The 10,000-nt window shown below is 59.1% G+C and overlaps 2 non-coding genes and 1 pseudogene across 2 annotated transcripts; 1 reads left to right on the top strand and 2 right to left on the bottom strand.

Annotated features, from left to right (window-relative positions):
• Positions 1-306: 306 nt before the first annotated feature.
• LOC139054035 (5.8S ribosomal RNA) lies at positions 307-459 on the bottom strand. The gene has a single exon (XR_011510980.1). It is a non-coding gene; the product is annotated as a 5.8S ribosomal RNA (ribosomal RNA).
• A 1,237-nt stretch (positions 460-1,696) lies between these two features.
• LOC139054038 (small subunit ribosomal RNA) lies at positions 1,697-3,511 on the bottom strand. Its single transcript, XR_011510982.1, has one exon. It is a non-coding gene; the product is annotated as a small subunit ribosomal RNA (ribosomal RNA).
• A 5,358-nt stretch (positions 3,512-8,869) lies between these two features.
• On the top strand, positions 8,870-9,029 carry LOC139054037 (U2 spliceosomal RNA; annotated as a pseudogene).
• Positions 9,030-10,000: the final 971 nt, after the last annotated feature.

The raw sequence follows: 10,000 nt of genomic DNA, 5'->3' as shown, positions 1-10,000 counted from the left end.
CGCAAAGGTGCGCGCTACAAGGCAACAGACGTTCGCGCCTCGAGCTTGGACCGCTCTTTCCCTGCAGGTATCCGACTCCATCCTGCGGCGGTCTTGCCAGAGGCGCGCACTCGTCACGCTGCAGTAGTAATGCCTCGTTTCCGTCTCTTCGAAGATTTGGCACGACGGCTCGCCACCGTCTCCTTCTCGTGAGGTTGCTGGCGCGTGGCTTCAGCGCTCAACGTACTGTCCATGATGCCGACGCGGTCAAAACGAGTCGACGGACGCACGTTCCCTGTGCGCCGAAGGCTCTCTTGATATGTGATCCGACCCTCAGACAGACGAAGCCAAGGGAAGACCCAAGGCCGCAATGTGCGTTCAAAGAATCAGTGCTCAGTGTGTCCTGCAATTCACACCAAGTCTCGCAGCTGGCTGCGTTCTTCATCGACCCGAGAACCGAGTGATCCACCGCTTAGAGTCGTGAAAAATAGTTTGTTCAATTCAGTACAGTACAACCAGTGTTTCAGGCACGTGGCGTCTCCCTGTGTGTGGTTTCGAAGAGCGCCTTTCGGCGTGCGCTACTCCTGTTTCGCTCTTTCGTTCGGCGGTCACGCGTTTCCGCATGACCGCTGCTGATCCAACAGCCTACTCGAGACGAAAGACAAGAGCTTGGCGCGCGCGTACTCGCGCAGCTCTCCAAAGCCACTCGGCCAGTGCCAGGGACGGCTCTCTGCGCCGGAGCCACAACAAGTCTACTTGAGGCGGAAGACGAAGCCAGCAAGGGCCTGGCCGCAAGTGCGTTCGAATACGGGATTACAGTCCCTCGTCTGTCCGTACTTCCTCTTTCGACGTGCGGCGCCTTCCCAAAGCGCACAAGTCCGCAAACCGCAGAACGCTTCCGACGTAGCAAAGCCGCGTTTCCTTCGGTACTTCGCAGCAACGCCGCCTTTCCCTCGGCGGCGGGCAAATAGCCTGCAGACGTCGTCGCATTGAACCGCGAACTCGACACCTCGCGCGTCACGAGCGGGAGCCGACCGGCAGCCTCCGGCCCTTTCGGGCGCGGTGGAATTTGCCGCGGAGGACGGGAGAGTGCTTTAGGCCACGGTTCCTTCCGTACTTGGCAGCCGCACCCTCAATACCGCCGGTTCCATGACCGACCGAGCGCCGCACCGTTCCTTTAGTACTTGGGCAGCAACAAAGTCGGGTCGTTACTCCACACTCGCCGCAGGAAGCGACCGGCAGCCGCCAGCCTTTTCAGACTCGGCAGCGTTTGCCGCGGAGGACGGGAGAGCGCTCGCACCACGGTTCCGTGTGTACTAAGCGGCAGCGGCATTAGCTCTCGACCGTCAGTTCCTTGACCGACCGCACGCTTCGCCGTTCCCCTCGTACTGGGCAAGAGCAGCAGGTCGGGTCGTCTTACTCCCATTCCGCGCAAGAGTGCCGAGGCGGACTTCAGAAAGCCCACCCAACAGTGTGCGTTACGCCGTTTCTACCCGCGGGCGCGGCCAAGCCAACCGTCCAAGGTTGCAGCCGGCGTCCACTGGGCGCAACAAATTTGGCACGGGGCGCCCTTCGAAATTCGGGCAATCCCCGGCATGTTCGGGTATAGCCGTCCCCGCGTCCAAGCGGGGCCAGCGGCGGAAAGCGTCGGGCGCAGCGAGCTGCTTCACCCACACGGGGTAGAAACAATGGCGCTCGTCACCCTCGAACAATCCGGTAATGATCCTTCCGCAGGTTCACCTACGGAAACCTTGTTACGACTTTTACTTCCTCTAAATGATCAAGTTTGGTCATCTTTCCAACAGACCGGCGCAACCGAAAGGCCGCGCCGGACATCGGTCCGAAGACCTCACTAAATCATTCAATCGGTAGTAGCGACGGGCGGTGTGTACAAAGGGCAGGGACGTAATCAACGCGAGCTTATGACTCGCGCTTACTGGGAATTCCTCGTTCAAGGGGAACAATTGCAAGCCCCTATCCCAATCACGAAAGAAGTTCCACGGGTTACCCAGTCTTTTCAGACAGGGATAAAGACACGCTGCTTCCTTCAGTGTAGCGCGCGTGCGGCCCCGGACATCTAAGGGCATCACAGACCTGTTATTGCTCTGTTTCGTGCGGCTAGGAGCCGCTTGTCCCTCTAAGAAGGTTGTAAGGTGCTGGGAACCCCGCACCTATTTAATAGGCTAGAGTCTCGTTCGTTATCGGAATTAACCAGACAAATCGCTCCACCAACTAAGAACGGCCATGCACCACCATCCACCGAATCAAGAAAGAGCTCTCAATCTGTCAATCCTCCCAGTGTCCGGGCCGGGTAAGTTTTCCCGTGTTGAGTCAAATTAAGCCGCAGGCTCCACTCCTGGTGGTGCCCTTCCGTCAATTCCTTTAAGTTTCAGCTTTGCAACCATACTTCCCCCGGAACCCAAACACTTTGGTTTCCCGGAAGCTGCCCGCCGAGTCATTTGAGTAACTCAGGCGGATCGCTGGTTGGCATCGTTTATGGTCAGAACTAGGGCGGTATCTGATCGCCTTCGAACCTCTGACTTTCGTTCTTGATCAAAGAAAACATTCTTGGCAAATGCTTTCGCAGTAGTTCGTCTTGCGACGGTCCAAGAATTTCACCTCTAGCGCCGCAATACGAATGCCCCCGTCTGTCCCTCTTAATCATTACCTCGTATTCCAAAAACCAACAGAACAGAAACGAGGTCTTGTTCTATTATTCCATGCAAGTTTATTCAGGCGACTCGCCTGCGTTGAGCACTCTAATTTTTTCAAAGTAAAAGCACCGGCCTTCTCGAGGCACACAATGAAGTGCACCAAGAAAGGACCGGCATGATGTTCAGTCCGAGCCGTCGCATCGGGTAGATGCACTACTCGTCTGGAACTGAGATCCAACTACGAGCTTTTTAACCGCAGCAGCTTTAGTATACGCTATTGGAGCTGGAATTACCGCGGCTGCTGGCACCAGACTTGCCCTCCAATTGATCCTCGTTAAAGGATTTAGAGTGTACTCATTTCAATTACGGGGCCTCAAAAGAGTCCCGTATTGTTATTTTTCGTCACTACCTCCCCGTGCCGGGAGTGGGTAATTTGCGCGCCTGCTGCCTTCCTTGGATGTGGTAGCCGTTTCTCAGGCTCCCTCTCCGGAATCGAACCCTGATTCTCCGTTACCCGTAACAACCATGGTAAGCAAGTAACCTACCATCGAAAGTTGATAAGGCAGACACTTGAAAGAAACGTCGCCGGCTCGTGGCCATGCGATCAGCACAAAGTTATCCAGAGTCACCACACAATACGGGCCGAAACCCGATCGATCTTGGTCTAATAAAAGCACCCGTCGCCCAAAGGGCTTCAGGCTCACTGCATGTATTAGCTCTAGAATTGCCACAGTTATCCAAGTAGGAAGAAACGATCTAAGGAACCATAACTGATTTAATGAGCCATTCGCGGTTTCGCCTTATTTCGGCATGTACTTAGACATGCATGGCTTAATCTTTGAGACAAGCATATGATTACTGGCAGGATCAACCAGGTAATCGTTCAACTGCGCGTCCCGCCTGTCAAGCAGGCCGGACGCCGTTTTTGCGATGCCGAGGCCACCTTCAGGCGCCCCAGCACGCTTCGTTCTTGCAAAGAGTAGCACTTTGCACAGTCCGAGACGACGGCGTTCGAGCTCGCTACGGCGCCCTCCCCGAAGGGCCGGGTATCGCCACGCGGCAAGAAGCACGCAACATTCTCGATAGACTGGTTGTGTCGACTCGATCACGGCTTGCGGTTTCTCTTGAGCCCGCAGCACAGGTGGACCGACCGACACTTGCAACGTAGCCGAGACGGCAAAGCCGCCAGGCGACGGGTCACGCCCGCGCCTTCGGCGCTTTCGCATTTGACTCGTCCGAGGACGATGCGGAACACAACTCGATATCGTGGAGAAAGCGTCGTCCGACAACCAGCCCCTAACGCATCAAGCGGATGAGGCTGCAGACGTCAGCTGTGGGATCCACGGGAGCGATACCGGGGACACGCTTGACGGGCACGAAGCCCGCCGCATATCAAACACCCAGGTCGCTTTTGGGGGCGACTGCTCTCTGGGACCCCCATATAATAGCAGCGATAAGTTCCCAAATCTCCATGGGGCCGTACTCGTGCCACTTTCGACGAGCGTTTGGCGAAAATCGTGCCGCCTCGCAGCGCCGCGAGCGAGATGGAAAGCTTACGTCGGCAGCGCAATGCCGAAGTCGTGAAAGCGCAGCGCGTCGACCGAATGCGCGAACGGCAATCTCTCGCCTATGGACAGCGCGGTTTCCAGAACAATCGCCTTTCTGTGCCCCTACGGGGCCGCACGCTAGCGCGGCCCTTTCGCCGTTTCCGAGCACGAGTGCGACCGGCGCGGGCGGCGTGCTCGACACCCCGGCTGACGCCGTTTCGGACTTTGTCTCTTCGCGCGCTCGCGCCAACGCCGCGGCAAAACGACGACCTCTGCGCGGTTCTTTCCCGGTTCCCGGCGTGCTATAGTGCAGCCAGCCGGACGGTGGCGACGACTCAGTCGCGGCCGTGCGGTGGCTTGTACGCCAAAGTTGCGTGACGGGCGTCGAGCTCCCGCCGCGGCCCGGCTCAGGTGGTTTCGGACTTCTGTCTCTTCCGAGCGCTCGCGTCGTCGTGGGCACGATTCTCGAGTGCGGAGCGGTGCGCGGACACCACCACGAACACGCGCAAGCCGAAAACGGCACTACGGTACAACGTCGGCCAGGGCGGTACGGCCCCCTTATATGAGCAGCGATAAGTGACCAGATCTCCACGGGGCCGTACTCGTGCGACAAGGCGGCGTACTGCGCCGAGCCGAGCGCCAATATTTGGCCTTGGCACGGCCGATTTGAGCTCTCGCGATCGCCGCGGTACCGCCGCTCACCGATTCAAGGCACGCTAGCGCGGCCCCTTCGCCATTTTTCGAGTAAGAGTGCGAAAAGCGCGCGCGGCGTGCTCGTCGCCCCGGCTGACGTAGTCTCGGACTTAGTCTCGCTCACGCCGCCCCGGCTGACGTCGTCTCGGACTTAGTCGCGCTCACACCGCCCCGGCTCACGTGGTTTCGGACTTCCGTCTCTTCCGAGCGCTCGCGTCGTCGTGGGCACGATTCTCGAGTGCGGAGCGGTGCGCGGACACCACCACGAACACGCGCAAGCCGAAAATGGCACTACGGTACAACGTCGGCCAGGGCGGTACGGCCCCCTTATATGAGCAGCGATAAGTGACCAGATCTCCACGGGGCCGTACTCGTGCGACAAGGCGGCGTACTGCGCCGAGCCGAGCGCCAATATTTGGCCTTGGCACGGCCGATTTGAGCTCTCGCGATCGCCGCGGTACCGCCGCTCACCGATTCAAGGCACGCTAGCGCGGCCCCTTCGCCATTTTTCGAGTAAGAGTGCGAAAAGCGCGCGCGGCGTGCTCGTCGCCCCGGCTGACGTAGTCTCGGACTTAGTCTCGCTCACGCCGCCCCGGCTGACGTCGTCTCGGACTTAGTCGCGCTCACACCGCCCCGGCTCACGTGGTTTCGGACTTTCGTCTCTTCCGAGCGCTCGCGTCGTCGTGGGCACGATTCTCGAGTGCGGAGCGGTGCGCGGACACCACCACGAACACGCGCAAGCCGAAAACGGCACTACGGTACAACGTCGGCCAGGGCGGTACGGCCCCTTATAAGAGCAGCGATAAGTGACCAGACCTCCACGGGGCCGTACTCGTGCGACAAGGCGGCGTACTGCGCCGAGCCGAGCGCCAATATTTGGCTTTGGCACGGCCGATTTGAGCTCTCGCGATCGCCGCGGTACCGCCGCTCACCGATTCAAGGCACGCTAGCGCGGCCCCTTCGCCATTTTTCGAGTAAGAGTGGGAAAAGCGCGCGCGGCGTGCTCGACGCCCCGGCTGACGTCGTCTCGGACTTGGTCGACGCCCCGGCTGACGTAGTCTCGGACTTAGTCTCGCTCACGCCGCCCCGGCTGACGTCGTCTCGGACTTAGTCGCGCTCACACCGCCCCGGCTCACGTGGTTTCGGACTTTCGTCTCTTCCGAGCGCTCGCGTCGTCGTGGGCACGATTCTCGAGTGCGGAGCGGTGCGCGGACACCACCACGAACACGCGCAAGCCGAAAACGGCACTACGGTACAACGTCGGCCAGGGCGGTACGGCCCCTTATAAGAGCAGCGATAAGTGACCAGACCTCCACGGGGCCGTACTCGTGCGACAAGGCGGCGTACTGCGCCGAGCCGAGCGCCAATATTTGGCTTTGGCACGGCCGATTTGAGCTCTCGCGATCGCCGCGGTACCGCCGCTCACCGATTCAAGGCACGCTAGCGCGGCCCCTTCGCCATTTTTCGAGTAAGAGTGGGAAAAGCGCGCGCGGCGTGCTCGACGCCCCGGCTGACGTCGTCTCGGACTTGGTCGACGCCCCGGCTGACGTAGTCTCGGACTTAGTCTCGCTCACGCCGCCCCGGCTGACGTCGTCTCGGACTTAGTCGCGCTCACACCGCCCCGGCTCACGTGGTTTCGGACTTGCGTCTCTTCCGAGCGCTCGCGTCGTCGTGGGCACGATTCTCGAGTGCGGAGCGGTGCGCGGACACCACCACGAACACGCGCAAGCCGAAAACGGCACTACGGTACAACGTCGGCCAGGGCGGTACGGCCCCTTATAAGAGCAGCGATAAGTGACCAGACCTCCACGGGGCCGTACTCGTGCGACAAGGCGGCGTACTGCGCCGAGCCGAGCGCCAATATTTGGCCTTGGCACGGCCGATTTGAGCTCTCGCGATCGCCGCGGTACCGCCGCTCACCGATTCAAGGCACGCTAGCGCGGCCCCTTCGCCATTTTTCGAGTAAGAGTGGGAAAAGCGACCGCGGCGTGCTCGACGCCCCGGCTGACGTCGTCTCGGACTTAGTCGACGCCCCGGCTGACGTAGTCTCGGACTTGGTCTCGCTCACGCCGCCCCGGCTGACGTAGTCTCGGACTTGGTCTCGCTCACGCCGCCCCGGCTGACGTCGTCTCGGACTTAGTCGCGCTCACACCGCCCCGGCTCACGTGGCTTCGGACTTGGTCTCTTCGAGCGCTCGCAGCCAGGTCGGGGCCGACGCCGACGTCTGCGTGGGGCTTCAACGATTCCCGGCGCGACGCAATGCAACTGCGCGCAGGATGCCAGCGACTCCGCCGTGGCCGTGCGGCGGTGTACACGCAGAAGTTTCGTGAAGGGGTATCGAGCTCCCGCCGCCCCGGCGGACGTGGTTTCGGACTTTAGCGCTCGCAGCGATCTCGCGGCGATCGCTGACGTCTGCGCGGTTTCAGGTGTGCTACGATGCAGCAGTCTGCCGCACGACAATTTACGGAAGCGAGTGCATTCCGCCCCGGCGGACGCGGCAGCGGACTTTGTGCCTGCGGGAGTGCTCTTGTTGCTGTAAAATTTGAACGGGTGCAGCTGCGCGAAGCAAGTGTACACATTTTCTCTCTCTCTCTCTCTCTCTCTGCCTCTGAGGCGACTGTAATTTTAATTTAAATGCAATTGGAGGCGGGAGCAACCTGATGAGAGTAGGCGGACTTCGGCACACCTTGTAGTTTAGAAATTGTTTTCAAGCTTTGAGGACATACACAATCGCGCCATCTGCTTTCCCCGTCTCTTTGGCACTTCATAGTGTGTGCAGCATGCTCTGCATTCCAAAGAAACGCGCCTGTTTCTCCCCCTCTCTCACGTTCTTCTTGTCTTTCTTGCTGCTCTTGTGAGAAGTTGCTATGCTCTTTACTCGCTGTAAAATAGAATGCTTGCGCGAGCCAACAACTTGCGTGTCTTTCTTTTTTTTTGTTGTTGTTGTTTTTTTCTCTCTTCCCAAGACGTTTCTGCCATTATTCACTAGCTCTCGTTCTTAGTATGCAACGGAGCGTTAGCTCGCGCCATCTACCTTTCTTTCTGTATGGCGAAGGCCGTAGGTTTTCCTAGTTCCGCACACAGATGGCGCGGATGCGTTTTCGCGCCAGTTTCGAACGACCTCGCTGTACACATGTTTCTCATTTAAAAGTTTCAAAGGGGCTTGCGAAAGGGCGTGGTCCTTTTTTCTTGCGCAAGGCTGAGCTTTCCAGCTGTGCTTAAGCTATGCTAGCATGTGTGCGTATGTGTGTGTGTGTGTGTGTGTGTGTGTGTGTGTGTGTGTGCGTGCGCGCGCGCGCGTGCGTGCGCGTGCATATGTGTGCGTGTGTGTGTATACACGCACACGGTAAAGATGATGGGGTAGCGCTATTTCTTTCTTTCTTTCTTTCTTTTTTAACAACACCTGTGCTCCACATGGCGATCTTCCTGCCCTCTATGTTTCCGGTTGGAAGGAGTGCGCAGCCTTTTCTATATTTATTTATTTTTTTTTTTTCATTCTCTTTCATTCGTACATGAGGCGCGCTACCTAATTCTAGCGGTCGAATCGACACGTTGCAATCCGTCCCGGCCTGTGCCGTATGAAAACTTTCAGTGGGCCTTGCGGTAAATAAAAGGAAATGAGGGAAATGCGCGTAGTGTATTACACTTGCGCACGGGCTTGAAACGAAGGCCTCAAAGAAAGCCGCCTTGAGCGGTCGCATTCAGACGGAAGTAAGCATTCCCCTTGCGCGTGTTTTCCGCTCGCCTGTTCCGTTTTCTACGAGGTTGCCTTCGTTGGTTTTGCCTTGCGAACAAGCTTGCGCTCGGGTCTCGTTTCTACGCGACGGCGTTTCGTTAACAGTGAAAGACTGAGGCGTCGCGAGTTGATTCGCGAGATAGAGAGCATAGAGTCTCTAGACGGGCTGGGTTTTATAAGATTGCCCACGCTGTTGCTGAGGTTACCAATGTCGCCAGGGCACCCACAAGGCAGTGGTACAATGGAGTGAAGTGAAAGACATCGCTTCTCGGCCTTTTGGCTAAGATCAAAGTGTAGTATCTGTTCTTATCAGCTTAATATCTGATACGGGTTCTATATGGACCCACGATATTAAACCTATTTTTGGAAGTTGGCGGAGTGCTTGAAGCCTGCTTCACCTCCGCCGCAGGTCGGCCCGGTATTGCTTCTCGGCCTTTTGGCTAAGATCAAAGTGTAGTCACTGCAGCTGGCTTGCCCGGCCTTTGACACACTCATCTTTGTAGAGGCGCCCGGTTACCTGCTCCGGTCATAGCAAGGTCTTTCCCCTATCCCAGCCCTATCTTTCCAGGCCCTCGGCTCCCTGCTGCACTGCCTCCAGGACAGCCCGCGTGCTGCTACCTGGTGGCCCCTGGACGACCCACACCGGCCCGCTTCCTGGTCCTGCCGCTGCCTGGCGCTGCCTGCCGCCCCCCGGAGACTCCTGCCCCGCTCGGCCTGACCACTGCTTGGTGCTGCCTGCCTGCGGGGTGCCCGCTGGTCCTGCCGTCCCGACTGGTGCTGTGCTGGGGCACAACCGGCTGGCCCCTGCCTTCGCCATCGTCTGTCATGGGCCCGGCCCACTAGCTGCCACCCCTGGTGGCCCCCTAGCCTCCGGACCTGGCCTCCTTTAAGGAGAGCCGCCGGGTCCGGAAGGTAAGACCATACAATGGACTCTGGGGGCCACGGCCGCACGGCCCATGACACCAGTGAAGACGATGGCGACCCCATCACCCCTAGGCAGGAACGCCAGCCGGCCCGTGAGGATGGCACCCTCACGGTGTTCTTTCCCGTGCCCCAAACGGTCCGGTGCTGCGAAGAGGGCTGCCGAGCTGCCTATGCCGCGGCCAAATGGACAGCGCGGCGGCAGTCCCTCCAGCGGCACCTGGAACTCGAACACGGCACCAGGATCCGGCGCACCATCAACGTGTGCACCATCTGCGGCGAGACACTGGGGCTTCGACCAGCCTCTCACGCCTGCCTGGCTGCAGCCAACTTGACTGCCGCCCCCCCTGCTGCCCTGCCACACCAGTGTGGCAGTTGCCCAATGTCCTTCCCCACAAGGAGGGGCTTGGGCAACCACGAGCAGTGGCACAGGAGGGAGGCGGCACTGGCAGCCAGGCGTGATCTCGCCG

Source organism: Dermacentor albipictus, unplaced genomic scaffold, assembly GCF_038994185.2.
Source record: "Dermacentor albipictus isolate Rhodes 1998 colony unplaced genomic scaffold, USDA_Dalb.pri_finalv2 scaffold_536, whole genome shotgun sequence".
Classification (NCBI taxonomy): Eukaryota; Metazoa; Arthropoda; class Arachnida; order Ixodida; family Ixodidae; genus Dermacentor; species Dermacentor albipictus.
The sequence above is the reverse complement of the archived record's forward strand: the minus strand, read 5'-3'. Positions and strand labels throughout refer to the sequence as shown.